The following is a 17,529-nucleotide window of genomic DNA, read 5'->3' as shown; positions in this document are numbered from 1 at the left end:
ACATAGAAATGCATACAGATTTGTGGTGCATTTACACAATGGAATACTATTCAGCTATTAAAAATAATGATTTCATGAAATTTGCAGGCAAATGGATGGATGCAGAAAATATTATTCTGAGTCAGGTAACTCAGTCACAAAAGAACACACATGGGTTATGTACTCACTGATTTGTGAATTTTAGGCAAAGAACTTGGAACACCCACAATACAACTCACAGACCATTTGAAGCTCAAGAGGAAGGAAGAGCAAAGAGTTGATGCTTCAATCCTACTTAGAAGGGTGAAAAAAATAGTCAAGTGAAGTCTAGGGTCAGATGGGCTTGGGAGGAAGGGAAGAGGAGGAGGGGAAAAAGAGGGGCAGAGTCAGTTATGGGAGGAGGTTGGGGTAGAGGGTCAGGAAATTGAACAAAGGTATGTGGCAATGGGTGATGGAGAATTCAGTGTAGCAATCAGAAAGTCCCAGATGCCAGGAAAACAAGAGCCTCCCAGGACCCCATGGGGATGACATCTGAAGTACGCCACAAAGGGGAGAGAGAACCTGTTCAGACTATATCCAGAGTTTAGGCATGGCCCTCTGGTTGAGCAATGGAGCTACCCACGCATAACCAAAATTTTAACTCAGAATTTCACCTGTCTAAAGGAAATACAGGGACAAAGAGTGGAACAGAGCCTGCAGCCACTAAACTCAGATACTATTGTTGATTCCAAGAAGTGCTTCCTGACAGGAGCCTGATATAGCTGTCTCCTGAGAGGCTCTGCCAGATCCTGACTAATGCAGATTCAGATTCTCAAAGCCAACCATCGGACTGATCATGGAGACCCCAGTGGAGGAGTTAAGGGAAGGATGGAAGGAGCTGATGGGTCCTTATCTGGCATCCATGGGAGGGGTAGCCATTGGTTTTTTGAAGGCTTGATGTTCTACTGAGATGAGTCCTAAGGCAGTGAGGTAGGTGGATGGGTGGGTGGGGCAGCACCCTCAGAGAAGCAGGGTAAGTGGGGATGGTATAGTGGGTTTGCAGAGGGAAAACTGGAAGAGGGGATACCATTTAAAATGTAAATAAATAAAATATTGACTTAAGGTTGTGGACAACAAGACTGCATAGTGCATGCACCATCAACGTGACCAAGTCACAGAGATAACCCTAAGCCAGCTGAAAAGCAAAAAAGTGAAGTGCATCCATCAAAGAGGCCCACTTCATTGTGTAGGAGTGTGAAACCTCCTCTTTTGTCAGAAGACAAAACAGCCTTCTTTACCTAGGTGAAGGTGATACTATCTAAGTCTCTGGAATTCCCACTAGAATGTGAAGGTATAGAGAAACACAGTTTGTCAAATTTTTGTTTCTCTGACCAAGCACTTAAAAATTAGGATGATCCTCTTTATTGTACATGAGACATCCATCAAAAGTAGAGTTCGAATTGTCCAAGGGATGGAGTTTCTTTTTCTTAAGTAGGATTCATGGTGCCAGGGTATTATCAGGAGTAATAGAGAATAATTATCCACCTTGTCAACCTATAATCCAAATCAGTTTAAAGGTCTTAAGAAGCTTAACTCAAATGTTCCCCTAATTCTTTAGAAATTGCCACCTGATGCTAATCACAGAACTGGAGAACTACACTGGGTCTTTTCCACTTAGCCTTTCAGTGACATAAAAGAAAGTCACCTCAGCTAGCTACCTTCACTTTGTTTTTGTTATTTATTAATGGCGGTGTTTGCTATCTCAGATTTTTGGGATAAACAACAAAATGAAAACAGTTACTTTACTCAGTAACTTCAAATGTTTTTTTGAACATTTTAAGCACATAGGCAATTGACACTGAGGCTAAGTGAATGAAGGATATACTCATGACATCTTCTTTCAGACATCCTCAATATTTTACTACACATTTATCTTCAATAGTCTCAGCACCAATACATTGCCAGGCATTTTAAAGCCTTCTGTTTATTTCTTTAAATTCTCATTCTTTATCCTTTCCTAATAGGTAACTGCTAATTTGTATTTCCTCATAATCATAAAACACTTTGACAATTTTAATAATTTAGGTTAGTAAATGTCATCAAATATATTATTTTTAGTATAAATATATTTCAACTTTGTTTTGACTAAAGATTAAGATTTCACAAAATTAAGATGTATAAATGTAACTGTTCAATTATTGGGCAACATTTCATTATGTGATAAACTGTCACACATTCATCTATTTTCATGTCTAGGTAATTTATAAATATTTCATTTCACAGGAATCTTTTGAGCCATGAATGAAGGTCTCTCTGTGGTGTGTGGCTGGGTCCCAGGGTCATAGTTCAGTTCAATTCTGCTCATACTTTCTAATTTTCTCTGACACGAATTTAATGATGTTAGCATCCTTTCCAGCACCATGTAGTAATTCCCAGTTCCCCACAGTATGGTTTTCATTCCGCATTAAGTATTTTTAAATTATGTCTAACATGAGGGAAATTTTGTCTTCTTGCATTAGTTCTCAGTTACTAATTACAGCAAGGCAAAGCATATTTACCAGCTTGTTAACATTTCTCTCCTGTCACATGTAACTTTATCAGCTATGCAGATTGTCCATTTGAGTATTTTTCTTACAAAAGAAAAGAAAAAGAATGAAATATACCTCTAATTTGAGGTCAGCTTGTTCTATGGAGCTAGTTCTAGAACAGCCAAGCTACACAAAGAAGCTCTCTCTGGATATTTTCTGTATTTACATTTCAAATGTTGTCCCATTTCCCCTTCCATTCACCCCTCCCCCTCCACTTGCATCCATAAAGTTCCCTCTCCCAATCACCCCTTCTACCTAGGCATTTTCCTACACTGGGAAAATGCACCTTCACTGAACCAAAGGCCTCTTCTTCCTTTGATGCCAGACAATGCTACCCTCTGCTACATAGGCAACTGGAACCATGGGTCTCTCCATGTGGGCTCAGTGATTGGTGTTTCAGATGCTCCAGAGCTCCCAGGAACTAAACCACCATCCAAAGAGTACACATGGAGGGACCAATGGCTCCAGCCACATATGTAGCAAAGGATGTCCTTGTCAGGCATCAATGGGAGGAGAAGCCCTTGGTTCTGTTAAAGCTTGTTGTGTATTTATTAATGGCAGTGTTTGCTATCTTAGATTTTTGTGATAAACAACAAAATGAAAACAGTTAGTCAGTAATTTCTAATGTTTTTTTTTAAAACATTTTAAGCACATAGGCAATTGACACTGAGGCTAATTGAGGAATGTCAGGGCAAGGAGGCACACAAGCAAGGGAAGGGGGAGGGTATAGGGGATTTGTGAAGGGAAAACTGGGAAAGAGGATAAAATTTTAAATTTAAATTTAAAATATTCCAGTAAGAGGAAAAAACCTCTCTCTGGAAAACCAAACAAACAAACAAAGAAGCACATCCCAGTGGGTCAGGAGAATGATCAGATCCTCAATGGGAAAATGCATAACAGAAAAGCCACTGCCATTTCAAAACCATCTCAATATGAAAGGTTACACTTCACTTCCATTTCTTTTCTCTTAGCAGAAACTACTCATGTGACCCCATACTTGCTGCAGGCCTAGAAACATAATGATTGATAGTTCAATTGCACCCCAGTACTATCTATACTTTAATAATGTGAGGGTCAGTCTGACCTTTGAGCATCAGCTGATGGTTATGTCATGTTTACTTATTTGTACTGAAAATAGTACCTCTAATTCTACAATTATCTGATAGTGTCTTCTAGTGGGATGAGATTTCAACTCTTTGGAATTAATATTTATTAAGCTTTTCCTTTACTGTTTATGTGTGATTAGTGATTTCTTCTTTATAATATTTAGTCCCAAAGCAAACAAATTCATATGATAAGCAAAATCAAAGTCATGAGTCAATCTACCCTGTGAATATTGATAGAATATTTTGAGCCAAATTTTAGCTAACAGTTCAATGTAATATTTCTATAAAGTCAATAAATTTCCATACATTAATCTTACAGCCATCAGAAGGTTAAGGCAGAATGATTATTTTCCAGGCCAGCCAGAGCACAGAGGATGGACAGGTCTTTGAAGGCCCACTGCTATTTGGTCCAAGCAAGTACCAATTGGCCTTGTGGTTCAGTGCCTAAGAAGATGCTAAAGAGGCTAGCATCCAAAACAATGTGGAACATACCTATCAATTGTTTCTGTAAAGGATCAGCATGGAGTAGCTTGTAAACACTATGCAGAGCCCTCCATAACCTACAGTAATTTTCTATCTGTCTTTCTCATCACCATAACAACAGCTGCTGCTATTCCTGTGGAAACACTGAACATTACCAATGGTCATAGCAGAGTTGGCTTACACCACAAAGCCTGCCCAAGGCTCGGGAGCAGCATGGCTACATTGTTACCTGGATCATCTCTGGTGGAGGTGGCTCCCTGGGTCTGACACACAGTGGCAGACTTCAAGTCTTCTATTTTTGTCCACTACATAGGACTACTGAAAGGGCCCCAAACAGGGTGAAAAATCTTTTCCCTTAAGGGAAAATTTGTCTGATTGTCCACCCTTTGCACAGGCTTAATTTTCTCCCTCATTGCTGATCACTTATTCATACCTTATTTTATCTTCTTGGTTAACTGTTGCTCTGGGATTAAATACTCAGATGTTCAATAGCAAACCTTTCTGCCAAGGATTTGTTTGGTTGCTTGTTGTTTGGCTGGTTGTTTTATTTATTTATTTATTTATTTATTTATTTTTTGTAGAAACCACATCTCAACACACACAAATCTTGCCTCATTTGTACACATATTATTCAGACAGGCTGGTACCATCTGCTTTTCTTTTCTTCAGTCCCTCCTAAACATGTTAGTACATTAGTAGCTTGATATAAACACAAGTCTAAAACTATTTAGATACACTAGAGCCAATTCTACCTTGGAGAGATCACATTCCACCCAGGGCTTAGTTAAGTCATGCAAACCCCATATCAATCCCATGCTCCTTGTTGAATTAACTTCTTTCTTAGCCCCTCTGCAAACATAATCTTCCCAAGCCCTGGAAACTTGGAATTAAATGCTACCTAGGGCATACCCAATTTCCTTAGTAAGACCTGCTGTTCTTCTGATTTTCAGTCCTGTGAGTTTGTTTCAGGAACAAAATATTTTTAGTGGCTCATCTATTGTGGCCAGTCTACTGGGAGCTGATTTTCCTTATATTGCCTCAGATTATGAAACACTCATCTCAGGGAAGGGTGGGTATTTATGTCTCTCTGTCTCTCTGACTTTCTGTCTCCCTTGCCCTCTCCTCCCCTCCCTCCCACTCTCTCCCCCTCCCCTGTGTGTATGTGTGTGTGTGTGTGTGTGTTTGTATCTGTCTGTCTGTCTGTCTGTCTTTCTGTCTCTCCTTCTCTGGATGATTTATTTTAATTTGATAGATTCTAAGAAAGGCTCTTTAACAAACATTTGCTTTGTACACTATTTCTCTTGAATCCTGCCAGGTATGAGAGAGAGAAATTCAACACTTCTGTATCATTTTCCTTTCCTTCACATTTTCTACAAACCAGAATCTAGTGATAAGAATATTACCCACATGTTTTTTCCCAATGTAATTTCTTCCTTGTGTGGGCAAGCCTTTATGGACAAACAATGAAACCTCAAATACGGGTTTTTTTTTTTTTTTCCATGCAAGTGCCAGTGACAACTTCCTTATGATCTCATCCCATATCACTACTTCATGGCTTACAATATATCATGCTAACCCTTCAGACTTCTGAGATACAACTCTGTATTTATGCCATGAACCTCATTCATCAAAAAGGTGTGCCAATCTATACTACATTAAAAACAACAACAACAACAACAACAACAAAACAGATAACCCATGATCCCTCCTAAGGATGCTCTACCTTCAAATGATTTAGTTTTGGCTGTATATTTGATTACCCACCTATAGCATAAGTCACACAATTTCCATTATGGTAATGAGAAACACTCTTCCATTCCATGAATAAAGGTAAAAAAGTGAGATTTACATTGGTGGATACTCTATCATCAGATGGACCAGTTTCGGTTGCCTGTCTTAACATTCAACCCTTCTCTCAGAATAATTTTCTGTAGTTCTGATCCAATTGCCAATTGTGTTTCATGTAAACACACACACACACACACACACACACACACACACACACACACACACACAGAAGAATGATACTACCCAGTGATTAGGAGTCTTAATGATATTACTTACAGAAGCATAACTAAGTAGTTACTTTTGGAAGCATGGTAGACTCAGTGGCATCATCAAATATTCAACTCCAATATAGGTAGCATTCATGATAGCTGGACCATTTTAGAATCCCAACCCACACTTAAGGTTATTTCTTTCAGATTCAAATATAAGATCAAAATTAATTTAATTTTAAGTATGGCTTGGATTCTGGTAGTCTAAATTTGGATTTCAAAGATAGTCCCTCTAGACTGCATTATCTTGAGATGCTTTTCTCCTTACAAATGCTTGAGCACAGTAAAAGGGCACAGAGGTGGGAAGATGGTTCCCATCCTCACTGAGCCAAGAATGTCTAGAAAATGCCTGATAATTCCAAAATCATCAATGGGAACAATATCTCAGGTATTTCGGTGTGTGTATGTGTAGCTTCTCTAACCAGTATTAAACTTGAAGATGGACCAGAAGGACAAACCTGATGTTCTCCTCCTTAAACTAAAGAATTTCAGGATTATTTCATAAAAGAAAGAATCAGTTTATACATCTACTGTGATGGGACAGAATCAGATTACAAGTTTGTAATATACCTGTTGCATTAGCAAAGCCTGTAATGTTCAGTTTGCTACTCTATATACTAAAATATTTGCTGTTAATGTGCTATATTTTTGGATAATAATAATATTTACAGTGTTTTATGAAAATTTAAATAAAAATATGAGTAACAACTTGGTGTAGACTGAAACATTTCAGATAATATCAATTATTATCTCTGTAATTGTTAGCACTTTTATCTACCATACAGGGAGGTCTTGAAATATAGAATGTTCTTTCATTATTATATGTTTAGTGTCAAGAAATTAAAAAAAAAACAGACAATCAAAAATTATTCAAATTTCTATTCAAGGTAGTGCTTTAAAAATATTAATCTAGTGGACTCATCCATAACAGATCATAATGTGGAATGACGGGAGCCAGGAAAATGAGTTAAGATATCCTGACAGTATGTGGGACTCTGGTGACAATACTGGGTGTCAATCAAATTTTGGGAAGAAGCATATGCTCAGGCAGCGTGTGATCTAGGTTGTATAGAAATAGATTTCAACTTTAATTTTTAAATATTTTGTTCCCTTTTAATATTGAATGGCATTTACTACATCATTTACAATAACCTTGCATGTGTCATATCTCTGAAGCCTCAGGGACCCTATATGTGTGTTCTGCAGACTCTGTGTATTGTGTGTGTATGTGTGTGTGTGTGTGTTAACTTTTTAACTTGCAAATGACAAATACCAATTGCTCTCTCAGAAGAATGCATTTTGCAATCTTTTTCTTTGGGTATATTCACTTCAAAAATACTTAAATTTACTACTTATAACCTTTACTCTTGCTAATTTAATAGTATAAAGAGACACTTTCACCTAACTCATGAAATGAATAGCACTATTGCTTTGTTTTGTTGGACATAGTTCATTTACTTCCATTCCTACGTTAAAACCAATAATAGAATTGATGTCATTCTGAGATGCTTTATGAGTTTACGGTTGTCTTTTCTAATTCTTTTCTTTTGCTTTTAACGACTCAATTCTGTGATCAAGCCATAACTGTCTTAGAAAGCTACAGCAGCCATGTTAGCTAGGCCACTTGGGAGTACTGGCTCCCAAGGACACGTGGAAAGTGCAGCCTCCTTTAGCATGAACATTTGATAGGGACTTTGTCCCTGAATCTTCAGAGACATAAGTAAATTGCCCATGAGGAGTTTGGTGAGCAGGGAACAACCAACTAAACCCATACATCTATCTCACATACTGTTTGACCTAGAAAGCTCCCACAGAGCCCAAGCAGTTGTGTTTTCCTGAGCCTCAAGAAAAGCCTGAAGTAAGCCCAAATCATGTGAATCGATTACTGCTCAAATCAAATCTTAGTACTGCTCTAATTCCCATGCCCCATTGTGGAGAACCATTTTCTCTTGATATTTGTTCTTGCCGTTGCTATGAGAAACAGCATGTCCAAAAGAAATTCTAGGGAAAAAAATGTTTGCTTAGCTTATACTTCTAGTTCATAGCCCATCATTGGGGAGTTTAGGGTGAGAATTCAAACAGGAAGTAAAACAGAAACTATGGAGGAATGTTGCTTACTGACATGGTCCCTGGCTCAGGTTCTGCCTACTTTTCAGGCTCAGGGTCAGCCTCCCAGACCCACCTGCCTAGGGAATGAGATAGACACAGTATAGATTGGGCCTTTTGCATCAATTAAAATAATCCCTTCAAGTCACAGCCACAGGCCAGTCTGATCTAGGCAGTTCTCAGGTAAGGTTCCCTCTTCCCAGGTGACATGAAGTTGTGTCAGATTCTTCTGCTTCTATAAGGTTTGAGGCTATGGCTGAAAACTGAATTGTACCCCTTAGGGCATCTGTGATAGGATGCTGGAAAAACTGGCATTTGACAATTTGTTTAAAACTCCTGAGAATTTTAAGTTGTATTTAACTTTTTCTTGTCTTCAGACTTAGAGGGTAAGAGTTAGCAGCAGCAACTTAACATTCCTTAAACAACTAACTTGTACTTGGAGGAGAAGAAATCGGACCCAAAGTTTTAGGATAATGGCAGAGACACATATAGAATAAAGGCTTTTATTCTGCATGTTCAGGGAAAGCAGCCCTAATATTGCTACATTTATCTGGTACCTAATAGTATAACTCCTACAAGAAAAATTATGGAGCCTATGTAGTGCAGTTGCTCTAAAGTTTTCTTGGACTGAAACTCATCAATTAGCAAAGACCTTAGCTAGTGAGCTGAAGGAATCCTCCTGTCTCTGATTCCCCTGGGCTGTGACATGTGCTCCAAAATACCAGGCATTTTTATGTGAGTTCTGGGGACCAAACTCAAGTTCTTGTGCTTGCCACATGAATGTATTTGACAAGTAATGTATTCATGAGTTGGGTGAAAAGGTAAGTGGTCATGAAAGGGAAATAGTTTGTCCCTCTTTGACCTGCTACTTTCTGGCATTGGAGAACTCACCTTCCTTCCCTCTGCAGCATCTTACACTCAAGTCAGCAGCTTGAATGCAGAGGTTAGTCCACCTGGGAGCTCTCAACCACCTCTTAGACATTCAGTCTCTATATATGAGAAGGCAATATAGTCTTTAAAGATTATGCATTCTGTAACACTTTATTGTAATATCCTAAAACAGACTAGAAACCTGTTTCCCCCTATCAAATCATGACTCTAACCTTGAGACCAGAGGCCATGTCTAATTATCTTTTCCATTTTCTGAACAGACACAGAAAACACAGGAAGTAATTTGTTACTGATGATCGTGAATAAAGATGATAACTAGCAAAATTTGCCAATTTTCTTGTCACTTCCCTTGTCAACTACAATCCTTGAGCTGTGAACATCTGGCAGCCACCTTCCTACCCACCTGCCTTCCTATCTCTAAACAGGGAGAAGGAGATTGGCTGATATTACTTGTTTATCCTTTCATGTCTATTTTCTTTTTACTTGCAACTTTTGGTTTCATCTCCTGGACACTCTGTTTAGCTAAGTATATACTTCTTGTGTGAAACAAAAATCTTTGAATGGGACCTCATGCCATGATCAAATGAACTTTTCCAAATCACCACCCAATCCATCTTCATCCCCAGCTTTCTCTTCATCATTTCAAAAATATATTTGTAGGGACTCTAACCCCAGATATGGGACCCAGATGGCAATATTATGTGAAGTCAAATCTTTTGTTTTATAGAAAAAATAGTGTCCTAAAATACTCATAGGAAACAGAGTAATAAAAGGTTCATAGTATGACTGGAATGTGTTATAAAGCAAAATAAAGGTACTTTGACCACTCATCAGGAGCAATGTGCTGCTTAATTTCCTACAATGAGTGAAAGTCTCACTGATAAAATAATGTATAAGTATAAACATGCTTAAAGCAGGAAGGAAACAGGTTAAATTCATGGGAGAAGAACTTTCAGAAAGGTAGATTGGGAAGTATCCCTGGGTTTGGTTTGCTTGAGAAACTGCTCAAGGACGAGAGGGAGAGAGAGTAGTGATAAAGGAAGTCACAAAGGATGTAAAGGTTAACCCTGGCCATATCCATTTTGAATTGATTTAAAGATATAGAAGTCATTTAACGTATTTGACAGATGATTAAATCAGTGCATGTTTCTCTTCTATGATCTTTTGTGAGAATACACAATGCATAGATATTATGATGACTTTCCCATGGCGGTACTTCCAGGAGTGAAACCTGGTCTGATTCCAGTCTCTTTTGGAGGGTAGACCAAATAGAGTTTTCCAACATACTAGAGATAAAACAAGAACACATAAAAAGAAAACACAAAGACTCATCTACAGTTATTTCCTGGAACATGTAGAATCAACTATCATACTGACATGAAGACAATGGGGAAAGCATGTCTAAAAAATAGATGGGATGGTGGTAGTGTCTGAGAGGTAAGGTATCATTGTGCAAGGGTTTTTGTTGACTAGCAAGTACACAGAGTTGTTCAAGTAGCATCAGATGACCCAGGGATTTTACACAAATGCATTTTGTTCTGGAAATGTGTATTGCTAGAAATGTTATTGTAACTTAAATACTTGAGGCTGCATGATATCAACAAAAGTGATTTGAAAAGCGGCAGTAGAGGGGGCCTAGAATTATGATATAAGTTTGTAGAGAGAGAAGAAAAAACATGATAGAATGATCCAGGCTTGTGGCCAACAAAGGCAGAAGACAGCCAAGAGAGACTGGCCACAAAGGGGCAAGGGACACAGATGTTTTCAAAAAAGAGTAAATATGATGAAGACCAGGAGGAATTACCCTTTGGAGTTGGCAACACACAGTCCACCAGGGACCTCAACAAGAGAAGTTCTGATAAAACTTGGGAATGTGGGTTGGATTGGATTGTGTTTGAGATGAACAGGAACCACAGCAGTTGGAATAAATGTATGGAGGTCAGCCGAAAAGGGAGAAGAGAAATACAAGATAGGCAAAGACCATGTTGACTTTAGCAAGTGTTCTTCCTGTAAAAATAATCTTCATGAAATTATGTCTAACATCATCACCTCTTATCAAGATAGCATACACATGACTTCATTTATTAAGTTGAAAGTCACTTCACTTTGTTTATTGATTTTCTGACCTCTGGTTTCATCTGGCATCAGATCTGTTAGGAGATATTGTGATTTTTCTCAGAATGTTATCAGTGATATATCTTATATTTTGTTGCACCATTCCAAGTACCAAAAGTATTCAAGGGTAAGGTTTTTCTGAGTTTTTTAAAGTTGTTTAATAAGTACCTCCTTATTTTAAAGTCATATAACTCTGTGAGTATAATGTTAAGCTTTGCCTAAAAGTTATTAATGATATCAGATTTAAAACTAGATTTTACAATGTTAAATACAGTGTGGTGGGTGGATTTTAGAAGGAATGAGCTATATATTTGATTAAAATATGGAACAAGATCTATAGAAAGGAGAGAAATGCTCAGGAAATGGAGAAAATGACACTTGTGAATTCATCAGAAATCAAGATGTTCTAGGCAATATAAAGAACAGAAGCCAAGATGACCATGTGGATGTGGCATAGCACGTGATTCAGGAACTCAGGCACCTTAAAGACAAACTCAAGACCAAGACTTCAGAAGTGAAATTACAGCTATTCTAACAGGACATGTTGTGATGGGATGTGAAGGAATGGTAGTGTGAGAACAAGGTATAGTGGTTAGCTGAAATGCGGGAAAAGATATATAGAAGGTAGAAAGAGACCATATTGGCTTGAGCAAGTTTTCTTTTCTTTGTTTTCCCCCTTTTTTTTGCAATGCCTCTGGGAGTGACACAGCCTTTGCCATCAAGAAGCTGAATTGCTGGGATGGCCTACAAAACATGCTGGCCTGCAGTGTCACAATGAAATAACAATAAAGGCTGGATCTGTGGAGAAGACAATAAAGATGTTCTCTCATAAAAGATTAGAGGTCATCATACCTTCCTAAGGCAACACCCCCCAAGATTCCAGGATTTATTCCTTGCTGCCCTCAAAGATGCACACAGTCTTGGGAGAGTTTAGAGCACTCAAGAGGTGAGAAGTTGATGTGGGTGAAAACTCTAACAATGAAACTCTCCTGAGTTATTGCCTATGCTGGAACAAGACTTTTGGTAACACATTTTCTGTTCAGTCACTCATGCTTCTATGAGTAATTCCCAAAGTTAGTTGGTTCCCTGAACTGAGATTAGATTAAATTTTTCTGTTCTTCCTATATGAGATGAATAGGTATATTTTTTATCTCCAAATAGAAAATAGTGCATTAGGCAGATTTTGCTCATACTGGCTTGTACTAGACTTTTTGTTTGAAGTACTTAACCTCAAATGCTTACAACCCGCCTCTGTTTAATCCCTAAGGAAACATTTGTTCCAGTAATGGTTATCTGTATTGCTTCAAGCATGATAATATTGAACTGGCTTTACAGTCAAGAAACCTTATATACAGAGATATTATTTAGCCAAGCTGCATGCCTTTTGTATGATATTATTCACATATTTTATATATTCAATGATGTATATTACATAATTCTTATTTATAATATGAATCTTTCTAACATGAATCACTGCCTTATAATGTCCTAATCTGTTGCCTCTAGTACAGACCAAACAGAAGGCACCCAACTAGAAGGAGATGAGTCTGGGAAGGTGAAAGTAGTCTTGAATTATAGTCAGGCTTATGAACAGCAAGAACAGAAATGTGGTGCAAATAAAAACATATTAAAGAACATTATAAGACAGAGAAGAGAAGGTTTATTTTGATGTCATTTTTCCTGTTGTACATGTGATTGGCTCGTTCAGTGTATTTTGCTTCTCAGCCTAGATATTGGTTGCATCTACTTCTTAACTCCCTCCAGGGATGGGGCAAGGCTCAAGCATTTACCCAAAAGAGTTCCACTTGGGTACTAAGACTTCATCAGGCGGTAGGAGCCTAGTCATCAGGAAAATTATGGAGGCCCCCATGTTGAAGTTTGTTGACAGATTGTTGCAATCGTGAGAAAACAAGATCTAGGCAGCCTGCCAAAGCTAAAACCAGACTGGAAACTTTGGCATTTGTACTGATGCATTTCCATAATTTTGTTTTTCAAATAGATATAACTGTCTGTTTTATAATATGTAGACATTGGACTTATACTGTAGTGCTTCTTCATGTTTCACTACTTTTAGAGGTCTAAACAGTTTATTTTTCTGACAGTCCTCAAGGACAGATCCATAATGCTTGCTCAGTATGATTATACTACCTGTGAGCCTATTGGAAACATACATATACACTGTGTTCTTATCAAGGATACCTGTGAGCCTATTGGAAACATACATATACACTGTGTTCTTATCAAGGATACCAGTGAGCCTACTTTTCTTTGCACAGAGTGGGTAACTGAATGTTACAATAGATGAAAATAATGAAAATATAATGACATGAAAAAGTGAGGAAGTGTAAGGAAAAATGGGTGCAAGGAAAGACCTTCATGATATGGCTGTGCAGAAGCAAATGGTTTTAAATAAAGGCATAACATGCTCTTGGTACTTTTCTGATTTCCTTTTGCCTTTTAATTATCTATGGAGAGCAATATTAGGTACTGAAGAAAAAGGTAGAAAAGGATCACAAGCAAAGTAATGCATTTGATTGGGGTCACTGGTGGATGTGGAATGCACCCACATTGTCAACAAATGCACAGGTAAGGAGGAATTGGGAAGGTGAAGGAGAAATCAGAGACTATTCTTTCACCACCAATAGAATGTATTTAAAATTATCAGCAACGCATACAATAAAATCAAAGGTAACATGGGATGGAAATATAGTATGCAAGGCATAGGAAGACTAAGTGATTTGAGACATAATAATTAGAATAGCAGAGAATCAAAAAGGAAAGTTTTCTTTTTAAAGAAAAGTTTTTAATCACCCAAGAAGTAAAAACCGTAAAAATAAGAAAAGGTTAAAGGTGTGAAGGTGTGATAGAGATTACAAAGTAATAAGGAGAGAAAAATGTGTCTAAAGTGCCAACTTCCAGACATCATTTGAAATGAACTAAAACAATCATTGCACTCTTAATTTGGATAATTAAAAATCTATACCAGCAAATAATTTTGTTTTTAATTGAATAGAATTGCACTGGTTTCATCACATTAATAAGCATATTGAGCCTACACCTTTCTAAATATGCTTTCTCTCTCCGTTTCTTCAGAGCATAGTTGTATTTTCATTTGTCAAATTTATAGCTTGCACATGTTTAGGAAGATGATTCATAGGTGTCTAATGTTGATTTTATGAATGGGATTATCTTTCTACTATAATTTTTAATAATTCTAATTGTTGATAAATTACAATTCATTTATGGAGAGAATCTAATGCACACCTAATTCAAACCCTTTCTGAAAGAATAAGCAAATTGATTTTAAAATTATGATAGAATAAAGGGCTTAGGATAGCTATTAAAAACAGAGCAATAAGAAAAAAAAAAAAAAAAAGATTGTACTATGTATTGCCAAGCTGTAGTTTTAAAGTTAGCTTTACAATGATATTAAAATAGAGATGATGTTTATCACTCGAATTGAATTAAAGAGGCAGAAATAAGTCCTCAAACCCATAGCCAACTGGTTTTTGTTTGTTTGATTTTGTTTTGTTTTAAGAAAGATGCTAGACATACAGACCGGCAAAATATAGCATCTTCAACAAACTGTACTTGTTAAACTGGACGGAGGCATATCAAAGAATGCAAATAATACATATTTATCACCCTGAACAAAAGAAAACTTCTCGAATACTAAAAGCAGTAAGGGAAAAAGGTCAGGTAACATATAGAGGCAGACCAATCAGACTCACACACGATTTCTCAACAGAGACTATGAAAGCTAGAAGAGTCTGGATAGACATCATGCACTCCTTAAGAGAGCAAAAGTGCCAGCCCAACTGCTATACCCAGCAAAACTATCAATCACCATCGATGGAGAGACAAAGATATTTCAAGACAAATCAAAATTCACGCAATATCTGACCACAAACCCAGCACTACAACGAATTATAGGTGGAAAACCCAATACAATGAGGGAAAATACAGCCTAGTAAGAACAAGAAAACTCCTAAACAAGAAAACTAAAAGAAGAAAAAAAACACAGAAACAACTCAAGCCAAAAAAGCATTAATGGCAGGAAACAGATACAACTATTCCTTGATATCTATTAACATAAATGGTCTCAACTCCCCAATAAAGAGACATAGACTATCAGACTGGATACATAAACAAAATCCAGCCTTTTGCTGCATACAGGAAACTCATCTCAGAGACAAAGACAGACACTATCTCAGAGTAAAAGGGTGGGAAAAAAAACTTCCAAGCAAACAGCTCCAAGAAGCAAGCTGGAGTGGCTATTCTAATATTGAATAAAGTAAATTTCCAACCAAAAGTTATCAAAAAAGATAAGGAAGGACACTTTTTACTCATTACCGGGGAAATCTGTCAGGAGGAACTCTCAATCCTTAACATATATGCTCCAAATAAAAAATCACCCACATTCATAAAAGAAACCCTACTAAAGCTCAAAAAATACATTTCACCCCACACAATAATAGTGGGAGACTTTAATACCCCACTCTCACCAATGGACAGATCAGGGAAACAGAAATTGAACAAGGACACTGCAAAACTAGCAGAGACTTTGAACCAACTAGAATTAATAGATATATACAGAACATACTTTTCCCAAAGTAAAAGAATACACCTTCTTCTCACCACCCCATGGCGCCTTCTCGAAAATTGACCACATAATTGGACACAGAACAAGCCTCCATCGATATAAGAAGATTGAAATACTCCCATGCATCCTCTCAGATCACCATGGTCTACGGCTGGTCTTTAACAACAACAAAGACAACAAAAAGCCCACATACACATAGAAACTAAACAATGCTCTGTTAAAGGATAGCAGGGTCAAAGAAGAAATAAAGAAAGAAATTAAGGATTTTCTAGAATTCAACAAAAATAAAAACAACATACCCAAACCTATGGGATGCAATAAAAGCAGTATTGAGAGGAAAAGTCATAGCCCTAAGTGCTTCCAAAAAGAAACTGGAGAGAGCTCACATCAGCAACCTGACAGCACAGCTAAAAGCCCTAGAACAAAAGGAAGCAGATATACCCAAAAAGAGTAGACAGCAAGAAATAATCAAAATTAGGGCAGAAATAGACCAAATAGAAACAAAAAGAACCATTGAAAAAATCAACAAAACCAAGAGTTGGTTCTTTGAGAAAATCAACAAGATTGATAAACCCCTAGCCAGACTAACTAGAGGGCAAAGAGAGAGTATCCAAATGAACAAAATCAGAAAAAAAAATTGGAGACATAACAACTGAAACTGAGGAAATTCAAGAAACCAGATCCTACTACAAAAACTTATACTCCACAAAATTGGAAAATCTGGAGGAAATGGATGAATTCCTAGACAGATACAAGGTCCCAAAGTTAAACCAGGACCAAGTAAACCATCTAAATAACCCTATAACACCTAAAGAAATAGAAGAAGTCATCAAAAGCCTCCCAACCAAAAAAAGCCCAGGTTCAGACGGGTTCAGTGCAGAATTTTATCAGACTTTTATTGAGGATATAACACCAATACTCGCCAAACTATTCCAAAAGATAGAATCAGATGAAATATTACCCAACTCATTTTTTGAGGCTACAATAACCCTTGTACCTAAACCACACAAAGACCCTACAAGGAAAGAGAACTTCAGACCAATCTCACTTATGAACATCGATGCAAAAATACTCAACAAAATCCTTGCAAACCGAATCCAAGAACACATCAAAACGATCATTCATCATGACCAAGTAGGCTTCATCCCTGGGATGCAGGGATGGTTTAACATAAGGAAATCCATCAATGTAATCCACCATATAAACAAACTCAAAGAACAAAATCACATGGTCATCTCACTAGACACTGAGAAAGCATTCAACAAAATCCAACACCCCTTCATGTTAAAAGTCCTGGAAAGAACAGGAATCCAAGGCCCATACTTAAACATAATAAAAGCAATATACAGCAAACCAACAGCCAACATCAAACTTAATGGCGAGAAACTTGAAGCAATCCCACTAAAATCAGGGACTCGACAAGGCTGCCCACTCTCCCTTTACCTATTCAACATAGTACTGGAAGTCCTGGCTGGAGCAATTAGACAGCAAAAGGAGATCAAGGGGATACAAATCGGAAAGGAAGAGATAAAAACATCACTCTTTGCCGATGACATGATAGTGTACTTGAGTGACCCCAAAAATTCCACCAGAGAACTCCTGCAGCTGATAAACAAGTTCAG

The sequence above is a fragment of the Micromys minutus genome (assembly GCF_963924665.1).
Source record: "Micromys minutus genome assembly, chromosome: 6".
Classification (NCBI taxonomy): domain Eukaryota; kingdom Metazoa; phylum Chordata; class Mammalia; order Rodentia; family Muridae; genus Micromys; species Micromys minutus.
This window is presented reverse-complemented; position numbering follows the sequence as displayed.